Raw genomic sequence first — 6,000 nt, 5'->3', positions numbered from 1 at the left:
ATACTGTATTTTGTTTACCTATAATCTTATTTGGGATGTCTCCAGTGTTTAGCTATTACAAATAAAGCTTCTATGAACACTCAGGTGTAAGTCTTTTATGGACATATATTTCTTTCTCTCTTGGGTAAATACTTAGTAGTAGAAGGGCTGCTTCTTATGGTAAGTGTGTGTTTAAAAATGTTTAAAAACATGTCAAACTGTTTCCAAAGCAGTTTTATCATTCTTACTCACAGTGTATGAGACACCCAGGGATTCTATATCCTCCTGTGAATCTCTTCAGCCACTCTAGAATGTGTGCAGTGGTATCTTTTTTGTGTATTTTTTTCTTTTTTTGGAGAGGGGTGAGATTTGTATATCTTATCGTGTGAAGGACTCGTGTAATCTTTTACCCAGTTTATTAGGTCATTTTTTTCCTATTAATGAGTTGTAAGAATTTTTTATATAATCTGAAGACTAGTCCTGTGTCTGATATAGGTATTGCAAATATTTTCTCTCATTTTGTGCATTCCCTTTTGATTTTCTTGTGTGATTTTCATAATTCTTTGGAAGAAAAATAGTTTTAGTTTTAATGAAGTCCCAAGTTATCAGTCGTTTTTCTTTTAAGAATCATGGGTGTGTGTGTGTGTGTGTGCGTGTGCGTGTGTGTGTGTGTGTGTGCTTACCCAAGATCATAAGGTATTTAAATAAATTTGTTTTTACCTTTTGTACTAGATATTATAGTTTTAGGTTTTATATTATCACCTATGATCCATTTCAAGTGTTTTAGTGTATGGCATGAGTGAAGGGTCTATGTCTTATTTTCTGTTATCATTTGTTGAGATGACTTTGCACTTCTCATTGAATTATCTGGTATCTTTGTCATTTACCATGTATGTGTAGGTCAACCAGTAGTTCTAAACCAGTAGCTCTGAACTGGGGGGTGATTTTGCCTCTCAGGGAATATTTGACAATGTCTGGACATTTTAGGCTGCCACAACTCAGGCGTGCTCCCAGCATCCAGTGAATGGAGGCCAGGGGTGTGGCTGAACATTCTACACTGCACACAACAGCCCTCACAACAAACAGTTATCTGTCCCCAAATATCGATAGAGCCAAAGTCGACAAACTATTGTCTTAGCTTTCTCTTTAGTTCCATAGATCTGCTTTGTCACCAGTATCACGCAGTCTTGTTGACTTGGGGTTTAGAATAAATCCTGAAATCGGCTGGGGTAAATCCTCTGACTTTGTTCTGTTTTTAAAAAATCACTTTGGTTCTTCTAGCTTCTTTGTATTTCCATATAAATGTTAGTTACAACTTGTCAATTATTACAAAATTCATGCTGAATTTTATTTAATTGCACAGAATGTGTAGATATGTTCTGGAGGGAATGAATATCTAGAACATTGAGGTTTCACATCCAGGAACATGATATACTTTTGGCTCTCTTTAGTTTCCCTCTGCAACTTTTAAAAAAAATCAATCAATCAATTAATTAATTAATTAATTTTCCTATAGTTTTCAGTGTAGCGTTCTTGGACATTACTTGTTAGATTTATTCTTAAGTATTTTAGGTTTCTTGCTCTATTTTTTTTAAAAAAAATCTTGAATGAATTGTTAAGGTTATAGATGAACATTAAGGATGGGCACATAGGTATTCCATAGATGTCAGTGTGTTTAACAGAAGAAGTGTTTGCACTGGTTTCTGGTAACTTGCTCGCTTTCTGTGTATCTTAAATTCCCAATTCCACATCTTTGGCTTGTGGAGAAAGGCTCTCTCTTGCTGCATTTTCTCCCGTTGATGTTTTTCTAGCTGTTTTCCAGGTACTGTTTGTTCTTTCAGCTGTTCAATTGCCTACGTCTTCTTCTTTAGGTTTTGGGTCTGTCTGTCTCAGGGCCTCTGGAAGGTGACTGAGAGGCTGTCTTTCATGGGGGCTTTGCTAGGTAGGAGTGGAGTCAAATCTGGACGCTTGTCACCTCTTGCTCTCTGCTGTCTCAGCCTCATGCATCCTTTAATTATTAAGGGCTGTTTTTGTTGGTGACTTTTCATTTCCAGGTGGTGGTTTCTTATTCTGGGATGGTTCTTCCTCATGCAGTTCAGAATCGGTGATTGGTTCATTTCTTAAAACTTATAAGCTGTTGCAAGTTTATATTCTTCACTGGGACTTCACTTAGAACTGCTTGGTAAATTATTGTCTTTCCTGTAAATATTCCATCCAAAAATGGCTGCCAAGAAACCTGTCATATTTCTGCATTTGAAGGTATATCCTAATTGTGCAAGCTAGAGGTGGGTTAATGCCAAATCTCGTACCCAGTGTTAACACATTATCCAAGAGGACAGGTGATCGTTAAAATGTGCTCACCACCTGGGCACCAAGGAAAATATTTAGAATATTTAGAGGAGATGGGTTTAGAAATGAGTTTGTAATATCCTACACTTCCTTCATCTCCTCAGATTGCCAAGTTCAGACGCCACTAACATGTGTCCACAAGGGCTGTCGCAGTCTACCTTAGGACGACCAGTCCCAACTTAAATGCAGAATCACATTTGGCAGGCATGACACGGTAAATAGCACAAATTCCAAACTGCATCATAAATGGAGCCATTTTTGGGTAATTGCACTACAGCAATTTCTCTACTTGCTGCAATGTAATGAAGAGTTTTCCCCACAATAGGGAGTTCCTGTCTTGTCAACATCTGTACCAGCTGTTACAACACAGCAGTGGTTTTCTATTCCTTAGCATTGTAATCTTATCAGCCTTAAGGAAACTTTTGTTGACTAAAGCTGCATTAGGTGCACCCAAGTTGAGGTACTGATCTAATCTACAAAATGAAAATATGCCCTTACTCCCCAGGACATGGACAGCCACCTTGTATAGTTAAGGTCCAGGTGATAACACAAAATAATTGTTTGCAAATTTAATTTATTTGCAATCACATTAAAATCATTGTTGTCAAAGAAGGGAACTTCATTGTTAACATTTCTGGTGCAAATAGTTTCACCTTCTGACCAGGATGGATGCCGATTTTGCATTGTTTTTCTGAATGAAGACTTCAAACATGCTCTGGTCTTTACATGACAAAGTTGGAGCTTGGGTATCCCAGCTGTGCTCTAAGCTGGTTTTAAAATACAGAGAAAGTGAGTAGCATTGTGTTAGGGTCAAAGAAAATAACAAGAATAGAGAAGAATCTTTATTGTATGTTTTTGCTGTCTTTTGGATGGCTCCTGACTCATGAGGCGGTTTGACAAACAAATTTATTTTTATGTATTTTTAAATTAAATTAAAAATTATTTTCATTTTGAAGTGACTGGAGACTCACATTCAGTTGTAAGAAATACTATGAAGAGAACCCAGGTATCTTTTACCCAGCTTTCTACAATGTAAATCTACCTGTAAATCTTTCTACAATGTAATCTACCTGTATTATCTACAATGATAATCTACCTGTAAACTATAACAAAGTATCACCGTCAGGATGTTTACACTGATACAGTCAAGATACAGACCATCTCCATCACATGACTTCCTGCCTTCCCACAGCCCTCTTGTTCTCTGCTTCTATAATTTAGTCATTTCAACAATGTTGTCTAAGTGGAATCATACAGAATATAACTTAGGGGGATTGCCTTTTTTTTTCCTTCAGCATAATTCAGATAAGGATTCATCCAAGTTGTATCAATAGCTTGTTTTTCCATTGACTATACTCTATGGTATGGATGTGTCACAATTTAACCATTCATCCATTGAAAGACATTTGGCCTGCTTCCAATTTTTGGCTATGAAGCATAAAGTGTCTATAAATATTTGTGTAGATGATATTGTGTGAACATAAGTTTTCATCTCTTTGCCATCAGTGTCTAGGAGTACAATTACAAGTTTGTATGGTAGCCACATACTTAGTTTTTTAAGAAACTACCAAACTGTTTCCAGAGCGGTCATACCATTTTACTTGTTATGTAGCTTGTTGCTGTAGGAATAGGAGAGGAGAAGTTTTCTGACAACTTAATGACTAATGGGTTCCTTCAGGCAGTTGGGAGACCCAAAAGGAGACACGGATTTGGTGAGATTAAAAATCACAGTTTTAGAAACAGACTTACAGACATAGAAAACAGACTTGTGGTTGCCAAGGGGGTGGGGGTGGGGGAGGGATGGAGTGGGAGTTTGGGATGAGCAAATGCAAACTATTATATACAGGATGGATAAACAACAAGGTCCTACTGTATAACACAGGGAACTATAGTCAATATCCTGTGATAAACCATCATGGAAAAGAATATGAAAAAGAACTTATATATATATATATCTGAGACACCCTGCTGTACAGAAGAAGCTAATGCAACATTGTAAATCAACTATGCTTCAGTAAAATAGATTTTAAAAACCTTTTTAAAATAAATTTAAAAAATGACAGTTTTGTTTTGAACGTGATGAGTTTGAGATGTCTGTGATGGAAACCCTAGTGGAGCTGGCCTGCCAGCATTTGGATGAACACCCACTGCTCAGCAGTGAGACTGGCAGAAGATGCAGATTGGAGATGTGTGGTCTGGAAGCCAGGAGAGGACACAAGAGTTGAGTGATAAGAATAGAAGGATGTAGAAGAACCCTGAAAATTAGAAGGTCCAGGGGAGTAAGAAACTGAGAAAGAGTCCCTGATGTGAATTTCAGACAAACTGAGGAAATACAGCAGGTGCCCATGTCCAGGAAGCCAAAATAGACCCTGGTTTTAGGACACGCTATAGGTGGACCACTTCGGTGCTTTCAGTTTCGAAGGACTGGTGATGACAGAAGCCATGTTTAAAATTGAACGTGGCCAAGACAGTGTAGACTGGTCTTTGATCCGAGTGGAAATCCATTCTGGGGAGGCAAAAATGCCTGTTTCCAATGGAGCAGACTTCCTCCCTAAATGTCACATTGTCCTTGGTCAGAGTGACTGGAGAGACAAGCTTAAGGGTTTTCCCCAGAGTAGGAGGGAATCAACAAAATCTGGTTGCTTGTAGATGAAGTCCTTGTCTCTTAACCTTCATGATTTGATTCTTTAAAATTTTGCCAAAGCCATCACAGTGACTTAAAACGAGGGTAAAATTTCTTTCAAGGAGAATGTTAGGTTTAGGTATGTTGATGGAAATAATCAATAAACAATCTATAATAGGAATAGAAAAGAGTTTTATTCTTGCCAAACTGAGGACGTTAGCCCAGGAGACACAGATCCAAGAAGCACTTGAATCGTGTTCCCCAGACTACAAAATAGGCGAGGCTTATAAAGGCAAAAACCACAGAGTTACATAAGTTGCTTGTCAAGAATTATAATTGGAGCCGGCAAGCAGTAAGGGTGCTTGCTAAGCAAGGATTGGTTGGGGTCTGAAATGGTTGCATAGTTAGAAGGGGAGACCTTGAGACCATAAGGTTGCAGCTGGCAGCTATTCACAGATACTGTTTTGAGAACGGCTGGTGGTGTCCTTCAGTCTGACACAGGTCAGAAAACTCATGTTCACAGGGATGCAGGAACGTGTCTGAAATTATGACCACCCGGCTCCATGTTGAATGCCTGAACCACAGTTACTCCATTTTGATTTTAAAATGCATTAATTTCCCTAATGGTTAAAGCAGATGTACGATGCATGTTTGACAGGCTGTAAGAGTCTGTTCTGGTTAGCATAAAGTTCAAGCCAAATCGTGTATAAGCCAGAATGACTTTCCCATACCTCAGTATGTGAAAAATTCTCCCATCAGGCATTAATAATGTTGAATGATCACATTACATAATAAAGAAATGATAATTTACTGATCAAAATCTAAGGAAATAATACCAGGCAACTGTTGAAATACATCACTTAAAATTGCTCATAGATCACTTTATCAGGAATCTTTAAAAGCTGTAATAACAACATACATCAGCTTTTAATGTTTCAATAATTTTTAGATACTCCTTTTATTTACATTGACTTTCGTTTCTTTACTAAAATTATCTGTGAAATATTCAATAAAATAATGTTTATGATCAATATAATGGTATCCCCTTA

At 37.5% G+C, this 6,000-nt stretch overlaps 1 pseudogene; it reads right to left on the bottom strand.

Moving 5' to 3' along the window:
• Positions 1 to 1,710: 1,710 nt before the first annotated feature.
• LOC132488207 (eukaryotic translation initiation factor 2A-like) overlaps positions 1,711 to 6,000 on the bottom strand; it is a 110,362-nt pseudogene continuing 106,072 nt past the window's right edge.

The sequence above is a fragment of the Mesoplodon densirostris genome, chromosome 4 (assembly GCF_025265405.1).
Source record: "Mesoplodon densirostris isolate mMesDen1 chromosome 4, mMesDen1 primary haplotype, whole genome shotgun sequence".
Lineage (NCBI taxonomy): Eukaryota > Metazoa > Chordata > Mammalia > Artiodactyla > Ziphiidae > Mesoplodon > Mesoplodon densirostris.
The sequence above is the reverse complement of the archived record's forward strand: the minus strand, read 5'-3'. Positions and strand labels throughout refer to the sequence as shown.